This window comes from Haliotis rubra, unplaced genomic scaffold (assembly GCF_003918875.1).
Source record: "Haliotis rubra isolate DU_JTF1 unplaced genomic scaffold, ASM391887v1 Scf1316, whole genome shotgun sequence".
Classification (NCBI taxonomy): Eukaryota; Metazoa; Mollusca; class Gastropoda; order Lepetellida; family Haliotidae; genus Haliotis; species Haliotis rubra.
Window position 1 is genome coordinate 159304 of NW_025765244.1, and position 14659 is coordinate 173962.

Below are 14659 nucleotides of genomic sequence, written 5' to 3' on the forward strand. Positions count from 1 at the left end.
ACACAGTCAACACAATACGCATGTGGATCACTCGCGGAGAACACTTTATTACACCGGGAGCATCTCTTCCCCCTTTTTGGCTGGTCAACTTCCCCATGTTGTAGACTAAGTTGAAAACGTTGAGCAAAGCAAAACACGTTCACACTCATGTGCGACAAGAAAGAGAATGATGATTCAGAGATAGTCACGTGGGTAGCTAGTGGTGCATGCCGCATGCTTGGCATGACAGCTAGGAAGCTGACTTATAATGAGGGTAGCATGGAGTGCTTGGGCGGATGGACAAGATAGGCCAAGGGAATAAAGTTAACATCATTCAACTCAGTGTCAAATCAAGAGAGAGAAGTGCATACCGTGAGATAGCATAAGTTTAAAAATATACAGTATGTACTGACATTGTAAAATACAAACATGATCTGTCGTTTTCTAATTTCTATCTATCTAGGTGACTTTCAAAGTTGTGAGACATGAGAAAGGTCTGGAATGCAAGAGTTCACCATGGAATGTAATAACACCTTGATAGAATGCATGACATCACCATGATCACATGCTTTAGTGATAATTGAGCTCATCCTCATCAGAAAGTGATGAAAAACTTGAAATGCACCGACTTACTCAGTAGAGAGAGCACATCATTTTGTATTTCAATAACAATACTGGTCAATCACGTTTTACGTTGTATATGATATCTCTGAGTGTGACCACCATAATTCATATAAACTGACCCTATATTTTATATATGAAGAGTCCCCAATTGTCCTTTTCCTGGCAGAACACCACTTATGCATCCCAGTCAGGTATGGCATATATCATTTGAAGTGTTGAATCATAACTGACATCAGTCAATACAGACTGCAAAGGAAGATAAATTAACCCTTTAGTATGTATGATTTAATACTACAACTGAGTGCACAGTGTGACAACGAAACTCCACTTATCCATATGACATAACTAGATTACAAACTGATTAGTTAAATAACCTCTTAAGGGATACAAAGTTTGATTATATTTGACTGTAAATAGGTGAACTACAGAGAGCTTGGTATATACACTATATATGTTGTGTTGACCAAAGGTCTACTGACGATGTATATGTGTTGTCCAAAGGTGTATTGATAATACACACGATGTGTTGCCCAAAGGTGTACCGATAATATATATGATGTGTTGCCCAAAGGTCTACTGATAATACATATAATGTGTTGCCCAAAGGTCTACTGATAATACATAGGATGTGTTGACCACAGGTCTACTGACCATGTATATGTGTTGCCCAAAGGTGTACTGATAATACATAGAATGTGTTGACCACAGGTCTACTGACCATGTATATGTGTTGCCCAAAGGTGTACTGATAATACATAGGATGTGTTGACCAAAGATCTACTGACCATGTATATGTGTTGTCCAAAGGTGTACTGATAATATATATGATGTGTTGTCCAAAGGTGTACTGATAACACATATGATGTGTTGCCCAAAGGTGTACTGATAATACATATGATGTGTTGACAAAAGGTCTACTGATAATACATAGGATGTGTTCACAAAAGGTCTACTCACCATGTATATGTGTTGTCCAAAGGTGTACTGATAACACATATGATGTGTTGACCATAGGTCTACGGATAATACATATGATGTGTTGTCCAAAGGACTACTGATAATACATAGGATGTGTTGACCACAGGTCTACTGACAATGTATATGTGTTGTCCAAAGATGTACTGATAATACATATGATGTGTTGCCACAACATCTACTGATAATACATAGGATGTGTTGACCAAAGGTCTACTGACCATGGATATGTGTTGCCCAAAGGTGTACTGATAATACATAGGATGTGTTGACCACAGGTCTACTGACCATGTATATGTGTTGCCCAAAGGTCTACTGATAACACATATGATGTGTTGACCACAGGTCTACTGACAATGTATATGTGTTGTCCAAAGATGTACTGATAATACATATGATGTGTTGACCACAGGTCTACTGACAATGTATATGTGTTGTCCAAAGATGTACTGATAATACATATGATGTGTTGCCCCAACATCTACTGATAATACATATGATGTGTTGACCAAAGGTCTATTGACCATGTATATTTGTTGTGCAAAGGTCTACTGATAATACATATGATGTGTTGACCAAAGGTCTAATGACCATGTATATTTGTTGTGCAAAGGTCTACTGATAATACATATGATGTGTTGCCGAAAGGTTAACTGACCATGTATATGTGTTGTCCAAAGGTGTACTGATAATACATATGATGTGTTGTCCAAAGGTGTACTGATAACACATATGATGTGTTGACCATAGGTTTACTGACAATGTATATGTGTTGTCCAAAGGTGTACTGATAACACATATGATGTGTTGACCATAGGTCTACTGACAATGTATATGTGTTGCCCAAAGGTCTACTGATAACACATATGATGTTTTGACCACAGGTCTACTGAAAATGTATATGTGTTGCCCAAAGGTGTACTGATAACACATATGATGTGTTGACCATAGGTCTACTGACAATGTATATGTGTTGCCCAAAGGTCTACTGATAACAGATATGATGTGTTGACCACAGGTCTACTGACAATGTATATGTGTTGCCCAAAGGTGTACTGATAACACATATGATGTGTTGACCATAGGTCTACTGACCATGTATATGTGTTGCCCAAAGGTCTACTGATAACACATATGATGTGTTGACCACAGGTCTACTGACACTGTATATGTGTTGCCCAAAGGTGTACTAATAACACATATGATGTGTTGACCATAGGTCTACTGACAATGTATATGTGTTGCCCAAAGGTTTACTGATAACACATATGATATGTTGACCATAGGTCTACTGACCATGTATATGTGTTGCCCAAAGGTGTACTGATAATACATATGATGTGTTGTCCAAAGGTGTACTGATAATACATATGATGTGTTGTCCAAAGGTGTACTGATAATACATATGATGTGTTGTCCAAAGGTGTACTGAAAACACATATGATGTGTTGACCATAGGTTTACTGACAATGTATATGTGTTGGCCAAAAGTGTACTGATAATACATATGATGTGTTGTCCAAAGGTGTATTGATAATACATATGATGTGTTGTCCAAAGGTGTACTGATAACACATATGATGTGTTGACCATAGGTTTACTGACAATGTATATGTGTTGTCCAAAGGTGTACTGATAACACATATGATGTGTTGACCATAGGTCTACTGACAATGTATATGTGTTGCCCAAAGGTCTACTGATAACACATATGATGTGTTGACCACAGGTCTACTGACAATGTATATGTGTTGCCCAAAGGTGTACTGATAACACATATGATGTGTTGACCATAGGTCTACTGACCATGTATATGTGTTGCCCAAAGGTCTACTGATAACACATATGATGTGTTGACCATAGGTCTACTGACAATGTATATGTGTTGCCCAAAGGTCTACTGATAACACATATGATGTGTTGACCACAGGTCTACTGACAATGTATATGTGTTGCCCAAAGCTGTACTGATAACACATATGATGTGTTGACCATAGGTCTACTGACCAAGTATATGTGTTGCCCAAAGGTCTACTGATAACACATATGATGTGTTGACCACAGGTCTACTGACAATGTATATTAGTTGCCTAAAGGTCTACTGATAACACATATAATGTGTTGACCATAGGTCTACTGACAATGTATATGTGTTGCCCAAAGGTGTACTGATAACACATATGATATGTTGACCATAGGTCTACTGACCATGTATATGTGTTGCCCAAAGGTGTACTGATAATATATATGATGTGTTGCAAAAAAAGGTCTACTGACCATGTATGTGTTGTCCAAAGGTGTACTGATAATACATATGATGTGTTGCCCAAAGGTGTACTGATAATACATATGATGTGTTGACCATAGGTTTACTGACAATGTATATCTGTTGTCCAAAGGTGTACTGATAATACATATGATGTGTTTTCCAAAGGTGTACCGATAATATATATGATGTGTTGCCCAAAGGTCTACTGACCATGTATGTGTTGTCCAAAGGTGTACTGATAATACATATGATGTGTGGCCCAAAGGTGTACTGATAATACATATGATGTGTTGACCATAGGTCTACTGACAATGTATATGTGTTGTCCAAAGGTGTACTGATAATACATATGATGTGTTGTCCAAAGGTGTACTGATAATACATATGACGTGTTGCCCAAAGGTGTACTGATAATACATAGGATGTTTTGACAACAGGTCCAATGATCATGTACATGTGTTGTCCAAAGGTCTACTGATAACACATATGATGTGTTGACCACAGTTCTCCTCACCATGTATATGTGTTGTCCAAAGGTCTGCTGATAATACATATGTGTTGACCATAGGTCTACTGACCATTTATATGTGTTGCCCAAAGGTGTACTGATAACACATATGATGTGTTGACCATAGGTCTACTGACCATGTATGTGTGTTGCCCAAAGGTCTACTGATAACACCTATGATGTGTTGACCACAGGTCTACTGACAATGTATATCTGTTGTCCAAAGGTGTACTGATAATACATATGATGTGTTGCCCAAAGGTGTACTGATAATACATATGATGTGTTGACCATAGGTTTACTGACAATGTATATCTGTTGTCCAAAGGTGTACTGATAATACATATGATGTGTTTTCCAAAGGTGTACCGATAATATATATGATGTGTTGCCCAAAGGTCTACTGACCATGTATGTGTTGTCCAAAGGTGTACTGATAATACATATGATGTGTGGCCCAAAGGTGTACTGATAATACATATGATGTGTTGACCATAGGTCTACTGACAATGTATATGTGTTGTCCAAAGGTGTACTGATAATACATATGATGTGTTGACCATAGGTCTACTGACCAAGTATATGTGTTGCCCAAAGGTCTACTGATAACACATATGATGTGTTGACCACAGGTCTACTGACAATGTATATTAGTTGCCTAAAGGTCTACTGATAACACATATAATGTGTTGACCATAGGTCTACTGACAATGTATATGTGTTGCCCAAAGGTGTACTGATAACACATATGATATGTTGACCATAGGTCTACTGACCATGTATATGTGTTGCCCAAAGGTGTACTGATAATATATATGATGTGTTGCAAAAAAAGGTCTACTGACCATGTATGTGTTGTCCAAAGGTGTACTGATAATACATATGATGTGTTGCCCAAAGGTGTACTGATAATACATATGATGTGTTGACCATAGGTTTACTGACAATGTATATCTGTTGTCCAAAGGTGTACTGATAATACACATATGATGTGTTTTCCAAAGGTGTACCGATAATATATATGATGTGTTGCCCAAAGGTCTACTGACCATGTATGTGTTGTCCAAAGGTGTACTGATAATACATATGATGTGTGGCCCAAAGGTGTACTGATAATACATATGATGTGTTGACCATAGGTCTACTGACAATGTATATGTGTTGTCCAAAGGTGTACTGATAATACATATGATGTGTTGTCCAAAGGTGTACTGATAATACATATGACGTGTTGCCCAAAGGTGTACTGATAATACATAGGATGTTTTGACAACAGGTCCAATGATCATGTACATGTGTTGTCCAAAGGAGTCTACTGATAACACATATGATGTGTTGACCACAGTTCTCCTCACCATGTATATGTGTTGTCCAAAGGTCTGCTGATAATACATATGTGTTGACCATAGGTCTACTGACCATTTATATGTGTTGCCCAAAGGTGTACTGATAACACATATGATGTGTTGACCATAGGTCTACTGACCATGTATGTGTGTTGCCCAAAGGTCTACTGATAACACCTATGATGTGTTGACCACAGGTCTACTGACAATGTATATCTGTTGTCCAAAGGTGTACTGATAATACATATGATGTGTTGCCCAAAGGTGTACTGATAATACATATGATGTGTTGACCATAGGTTTACTGACAATGTATATCTGTTGTCCAAAGGTGTACTGATAATACATATGATGTGTTTTCCAAAGGTGTACCGATAATATATATGATGTGTTGCCCAAAGGTCTACTGACCATGTATGTGTTGTCCAAAGGTGTACTGATAATACATATGATGTGTGGCCCAAAGGTGTACTGATAATACATATGATGTGTTGACCATAGGTCTACTGACAATGTATATGTGTTGTCCAAAGGTGTACTGATAATACATATGATGTGTTGTCCAAAGGTGTACTGATGATAATACATATGACGTGTTGCCCAAAGGTGTACTGATAATACATAGGATGTTTTGACAACAGGTCCAATGATCATGTACATGTGTTGTCCAAAGGTCTACTGATAACACATATGATGTGTTGACCACAGTTCTCCTCACCATGTATATATGTTGTCCAAAGGTCTGCTGATAATACATATGTGTTGACCATAGGTCTACTGACCATTTATATGTGTTGCCCAAAGGTGTACTGATAACACATATGATGTGTTGACCATAGGTCTACTGACCATGTATGTGTGTTGCCCAAAGGTCTACTGATAACACCTATGATGTGTTGACCACAGGTCTACTGACAATGTATATCTGTTGTCCAAAGGTGTACTGATAATACATATGATGTGTTGTCCAAAAGTGTACTGATAATACATATGATGTCTTGACCACAGGTCTACTGACCATGTATGTGTGTTGCCCAAAGGTGTACTGATAATACATATGATGTGTTGTCCAAAGGTGTACTGATAATATATATGATGTCTTGCGAAAAAAGCTCTACTGACCATGTATCTGTTGTCCAAAGGTGTACTGATAATACATATGATGTGTTGCCCAAAGGTGTACAGATAATACATATGATGTGTTGACCAAAGGTGTATCGATAATATATATGATGTGTTGCGAAAAAAGGTCTACTGACCATGTATCTGTTGCCCAAAGGTGTACAGATAATACATATCATGTGTTGACCAAAGGTGTACTGATAATACATTTGATGTCTTGACCAAAGGTGTACTGATAATACATATGATGTGTTGACCAAAGGTGTACTGAAAATATATATGATGTGCTGCGAAAAAAGGTCTACTGACAATGTATATGTGTTGTCCAAAGGTGTTCTGATAATACATATGATGTGTTGTCCAAAGGTGTACTGATAATACATTTGATGTCTTGACCAAAGGTGTACTGACCATGTATATGTGTTGCCCAAAGGTGTACTGATAATACATATGACGTGTTGTCCAAAGGTGTACTGATAATACATATGATGTGTTGTCCAAAGGTGTACTGATAATACATATGATGTGTTGTCCAAAGGTGTACTGATAATACATATGATGTGTTGTCCAAAGGTGTACTGATAACACATATGATGTGTTGACCATAGGTTTACTGACAATGTATATGTGTTGGCCAAAGGTGTACTGATAATACATATGATGTGTTGTCCAAAGGTGTATTGATAATACATATGATGTGTTGTCCAAAGGTGTACTGATAACACATATGATGTGTTGACCATAGGTTTACTGACAATGTATATGTGTTGTCCAAAGGTGTACTGATAACACATATGATGTGTTGACCATAGGTCTACTGACAATGTATATGTGTTGCCCAAAGGTCTACTGATAACACATATGATGTGTTGACCACAGGTCTACTGACAATGTATATGTGTTGCCCAAAGGTGTACTGATAACACATATGATGTGTTGACCATAGGTCTACTGACCATGTATATGTGTTGCCCAAAGGTCTACTGATAACACATATGATGTGTTGACCATAGGTCTACTGACAATGTATATGTGTTGCCCAAAGGTCTACTGATAACACATATGATGTGTTGACCACAGGTCTACTGACAATGTATATGTGTTGCCCAAAGCTGTACTGATAACACATATGATGTGTTGACCATAGGTCTACTGACCATGCATATGTGTTGCCCAAAGGTCTACTGATAACACATATGATGTGTTGACCACAGGTCTACTGACAATGTATATTAGTTGCCTAAAGGTCTACTGATAACACATATAATGTGTTGACCATAGGTCTACTGACAATGTATATGTGTTGCCCAAAGGTGTACTGATAACACATATGATATGTTGACCATAGGTCTACTGACCATGTATATGTGTTGCCCAAAGGTGTACTGATAATATATATGATGTGTTGCAAAAAAAGGTCTACTGACCATGTATGTGTTGTCCAAAGGTGTACTGATAATACATATGATGTGTTGCCCAAAGGTGTACTGATAATACATATGATGTGTTGACCATAGGTTTACTGACAATGTATATCTGTTGTCCAAAGGTGTACTGATAATACATATGATGTGTTTTCCAAAGGTGTACCGATAATACATATGATGTGTTGCCCAAAGGTCTACTGACCATGTATGTGTTGTCCAAAGGTGTACTGATAATACATATGATGTGTGGCCCAAAGGTGTACTGATAATACATATGATGTGTTGACCATAGGTCTACTGACAATGTATATGTGTTGTCCAAAGGTGTACTGATAATACATATGATGTGTTGTCCAAAGGTGTACTGATAATACATATGACGTGTTGCCCAAAGGTGTACTGATAATACATAGGATGTTTTGACAACAGGTCTAATGATCATGTACATGTGTTGTCCAAAGGTCTACTGATAACACATATGATGTGTTGACCACAGTTCTCCTCACCATGTATATGTGTTGTCCAAAGGTCTGCTGATAATACATATGTGTTGACCATAGGTCTACTGACCATTTATATGTGTTGCCCAAAGGTGTACTGATAACACATATGATGTGTTGACCATAGGTCTACTGACCATGTATGTGTGTTGCCCAAAGGTCTACTGATAACACCTATGATGTGTTGACCACAGGTCTACTGACAATGTATATCTGTTGTCCAAAGGTGTACTGATAATACATATGATGTGTTGTCCAAAAGTGTACTGATAATACATATGATGTCTTGACCACAGGTCTACTGACCATGTATGTGTGTTGCCCAAAGGTGTACTGATAATACATATGATGTGTTGTCCAAAGGTGTACCGATAATATATATGATGTCTTGCGAAAAAAGCTCTACTGACCATGTATCTGTTGTCCAAAGGTGTACTGATAATACATATGATGTGTTGCCCAAAGGTGTACAGATAATACATATGATGTGTTGACCAAAGGTGTACCGATAATATATATGATGTGTTGCGAAAAAAGGTCTACTGACCATGAATCTGTTGCCCAAAGGTGTACAGATAATACATATCATGTGTTGACCAAAGGTGTACTGATAATACATTTGATGTCTTGACCAAAGGTGTACTGATAATACATATGATGTGTTGACCAAAGGTGTACTGAAAATATATATGATGTGCTGCGAAAAAAGGTCTACTGACAATGTATATGTGTTGTCCAAAGGTGTACTGATAATACATATGATGTGTTGTCCAAAGGTGTACTGATAATACATTTGATGTCTTGACCAAAGGTGTACTGACCATGTATATGTGGTGCCCAAAGGTGTACTGATAATACATATGACGTGTTGTCCAAAGGTGTACTGATAATACATATGATGTGTTGTCCAAAGGTGTACTGATAATACATATGATGTGTTGACCACAGGTCTACTGACCATGTATGTGTTGTCCAAAGGTGTACTGATAATACATATGATGTGTTGCCCAAAGGTGTACTGATAATACATATGATGTCTTGACTACAGGTCTACTGACCATGTATATGTGTTGCCCAAAGGTGTACTGATAATACATATGACGTGTTGTCCAAAGGTGTACTGATAATACATATGATGTGTTGTCCAAAGGTGTACTGATAATACATATGATGTCTTGACCACAGGTCTACTGACCATGTATGTGTGTTGCCCAAAGGTGTACTGATAATACATATGTGTTGTCCAAAGGTGTACCGATAATATATATGATGTGTTGCGAAAAAAGGTCTACTGACCATGTATCTGTTGTCCAAAGGTGGACTGATAATACATATGATGTGTTGCCCAAAGGTGTACAGATAATATATATGATGTGTTGCGAAAAAAAGTCTACTGACAATGTATATGTGTTGTCCAAAGGTGTACTGATAATACATATGATGTGTTGTCCAAAGGTGTACTGATAATACATTTGATGTCTTGACCAAAGGTGTACTGATAATACATATGATGTGTTGACCACAGGTCTACTGACCATGTATATATGTTGCCCAAAGGTGTACTGATAATACATATGATGTGTTGTCCAATGGTGTACTGATAATACATATTATGTCTTGACCACAGGTCTACTGACCATGTATATGTCTTGTCCAAAGGTGTACTGATAATACATATGATGTGTTGTCCAAAGGTTTACCGATAATACATATGATGTGTTGCCCAAAGGTCTACTGACCATGTATGTGTTGTCCAAAGGTGTACTGATAATACATATGATGTGTGGCCCAAAGGTGTACTGATAATACATATGATGTGTTGACCATAGGTCTACTAACAATGTATATGTGTTGTCCAAAGGTGTACTGATAATACATATGACGTGTTGCCCAAAGGTGTACTGATAATACATATGATGTGTTGACAACAGGTCTAATGATCATGTACATGTGTTGTCCAAAGGTCTACTGATAACACATATGATGTGTTGACCACAGTTCTCCTCACCATGTATTATGTGTTGTCCAAAGGTCTACTGATAACACATATTATGTGTTGACAATAGGTCTACTGACCATGTATATGTGTTGCCCAAAGGTGTACTGATAATACATATGATGTGTTGACCACAAGTCTACTGACCATGTATATGTGTTGTCGAAAGGTCTGCTGATAATACATATGTGTTGACCATAGGTCTACTGACCATGTATATGTGTTGCCCAAAGGTCTACTGATAATACATATGATGTGTTGACCACAAGTCTACTGACCATGTATATGTGTTGTCGAAAGGTCTGCTGATAATACATATGTGTTGACCATAGGTCTACTGACACTGTATATGTGTTGCCCAAAGGTGTACTGATAACACATATGATGTGTTGACCATAGGTCTACTGACCATGTATGTGTGTTGCCCAAAGGTCTACTGATAACACATATGATGTGTTGACCACAGGTCTACTGACCATGTATATGTGTTGTCCAAAGGTTTACTGATAATACATATGATGTGTTGTCCAAAAGTGTACTGATAATACATATGATGTCTTGACCACAGGTCTGCTGACCATGTATGTGTGTTGCCCAAAGGTGTACTGATAATACATATGTGTTGTCCAAAGGTGTACCGATAATATATATGATGTGTTGCGAAAAAAGGTCTACTGACCATGTATCTGTTGTCCAAAGGTGTACCGATAATATATATGATGCGTTGCAAAAAAAGGTCTACTGACCATGTATCTGTTGTCCAAAGGTGTACTGATAATACATATGATGTGTTACCCAAAGGTGTACAGATAATACATATGATGTGTTGACCAAAGGTGTACTGATAATATATATGATGTGTTGCGAAAAAAGGTCTACTGACAATGTATATGTGTTGTCCAAAGGTGTACTGATAATACATATGATGTGTTGCCCAAAGGTGTACTGATAATACATATGACGTGTTGTCCAAAGGTGTACTGATAATACATATGATGTGTTGTCCAAAGGTGTACTGACAATACATATGATGTCTTGACCACAAGTCTACTGACCATGTATATGTGTTGTCCAAAGGTGTACTGATAATACATATGATGCGTTTTCCAAAGGTGTACCGATAATATGTATGATGTGTTGCCCAAAGGTCTACTGACCATGTATGTGTTGTCCAAAGGTGTACTGATAATACATATGATGTGCTGCCCAAAGGTGTACTGATAATACATATACTGAACCGCAAAAGAAACGCAAGTTACTATTTTCAAAACATACGTTCCAAATGCATTCCTTTTAGGACAACAAAGTATACCATTATAGAACTAAGCATTCGAAGATAGTTTTGCCTTTGTTGCCGCTGATTCTTGACCATATCGACAAAACGCAATCATTTTCATGTTTTTCGTGTTGTTTGCATGAAGTTTTTGTGTTTCACACAAAAATGCGTGCATTTCACTCCAGTTTGAAGCTTTATAAGGCAGGTCATTAAAAAAACACCATAGAACACAAAATTGACTGTGACAACGCAGAGAAAACATGCCACGTCTAACTGAACAGCAACGATGAATCGCCGTTGGAATGTTGCAGACCGGATCCACACCAACTAAAGTGGCCAGGCACTTCAGATGTCACGCGGACAACAATCCCAAGACTATCCGCAAGGTATCGCCAAACCGTAATGTTCCAGACCTAATTAACGCTCAGGACGCCCCAGGGTAACAACGCCAGCGCAAGATCGCCACATCCGGGTTACTCATCCGCATAACCGACAGCAACGAAAGCAACACAGACAGCTGCAACCATTCAAGGGCCACAACGCCACATCTCTGCACACACTGTTCGCCGCCGCCTGAGGGCAGCAGGGATGAGATGTCGCCGCCCTTACGCCGGACCGATTCTGACCTAAACGCCACCGCCAAAATCGTTTACAGTGGGCGACAACACCACCGCTGGCGACGCCAACAATGGCAACAAGTGTTGTTTTCTGATGAGTCCAGATTCAACTTGTCCCACGCCGACGGCCGATAACGTGTATGGACACGACGTAATGAGCGCTACGCCAACTGTTGTGTTGTGGAAGCTGACCTCTGGGGAGGTGGAAGACTCATGGTATGGGGTGGCTTCAGCTACCACCACAGAACATGCTTACACGCGTTTCTCAATAACGGTGACTGCTCTAGTCTACAGAGACCAGGTCTTTCAACACCACGCTGTACCGCCTCTTCCAGGCCCAACCTCAGCTCCAGACGCTCCAGCAGGACAATGCTCGCCCTCACACTGCACGGGTCTCTATGGACTTCCCCAGAGGGAACAACATTGCTGTACTGCCCTGGCCCACTCTGTCCTCGGATATGGCACCAATCGAAAGCATGTGTGGGATGAAATTGGTAGACGGATACAGACAGCTGCTCAACCTCAAAACCTTAGAGATTTGGAAGCCAGATTGGCCAGGGAATGGAATCAAATTCCCCAAGCCTTCTTTCAGACACTTGTTGACTCGATGAGACGTCGTTGTGCTGCCTGCATTGCAGCCAATGGTGGTCACACGCGCTACTGATTGACACACTGTTTCGTGACATTTTTGGTGTGTGAGGGTGGAGTGACAACATATGCTTTTACAGTAAACTTGAGTGTTGTTTTCACCAGAGATCACGACTCATTTCTTCAACAATCACATGTCTGTTGTTTTTTCGTAGTGTTAAGATTGTTTTTTCCACAGATTCAGAAATATTCACATTTCTAAATAAACTTGCGTTTCTTTTGCGGTTCAGTATATGTGTTGACCATAGGTCTACTGACCATGTATATGTGTTGCCCAAAGGTGTACTGATAATACATATGATGTGTTGACCACAAGTCTACTGACCATGTATATGTGGGCAACACATATACAAGGTCAGATAACACATATGATGTGTTGACCATAGATGTAAGATCTAATGCAAGCTTTGTAATCAGAGTATGGGAGCAGAAGTGGTGTCACAGATTTGTTGAGTGCAGCCTTAGCAGCAAGATCAGCCATCGTGTTCCCAGAAATGCCAACGTGGCTGGGTAACCAACAAAAGACGATGTCGCATTGGCCAGTAGCAAGTTCATTGTACAATTCAAGAATTTCTAATAAAAGTGGATGTTTGCAAGAAAGATTTTTAATAGCCTGAAGACACGAAAGAGAATCTGAAAAGATGATATATTGTCTACACTCACGGTGTTTATTAATATATTTAAGAGCTGTTAAGATGGCGTTTGCTTCTGCTGTAAATATAGAGCTGCCATCCGGTATTCTAGAAGATATTGTTTGGGATCCAACGACAGTGGCACATGCCACTTTGCCACCATCCTGGGACCCATCTGTAAATAAGGATTTGTATGTAGTATATTTATTTCTTAATTGACTAAATTCTTGTTTATACTGTAATTCATTTGTTTCTGATTTTTTAAATGTAGTTAATGTTAGGTCAACCTGTGGCCTCACCAATTGCCAAGGCGGAGAAGAAACAAGACGGGCAGGGGTTATAGTTTCAAGATCAATGCCAGCAGCAGAAAGAAAAGGTTTCACTCTTATACCCAGAGGCGGAACAAGGGAAGGCTTCTTGTTATACAGATCTTCATATAGTGGATTAAAGACACAGTTATATGCAGGGTTTGACTCATTAGAATAAAGTTTTGTAATATAATGTAAAGTAAATTTTATACGGCGTTGTGTAAGAGATGGCTCATCAGCCTCGACGTAGAGGCTGTCAACAGGTGAAGTTCTAAAGGAACCAAGACATAGTCTTAGACCTTGGTGGTGGACAGAATCTAAAAGTTTTAGATTACTGTTGCAGGCTCCACCATAAACGATGGAGCCATAATCAAGTTTGGAACGTACCAATGATCGATATAATTGTAGGAGGGTAGCTTGATCCCCTCCCCA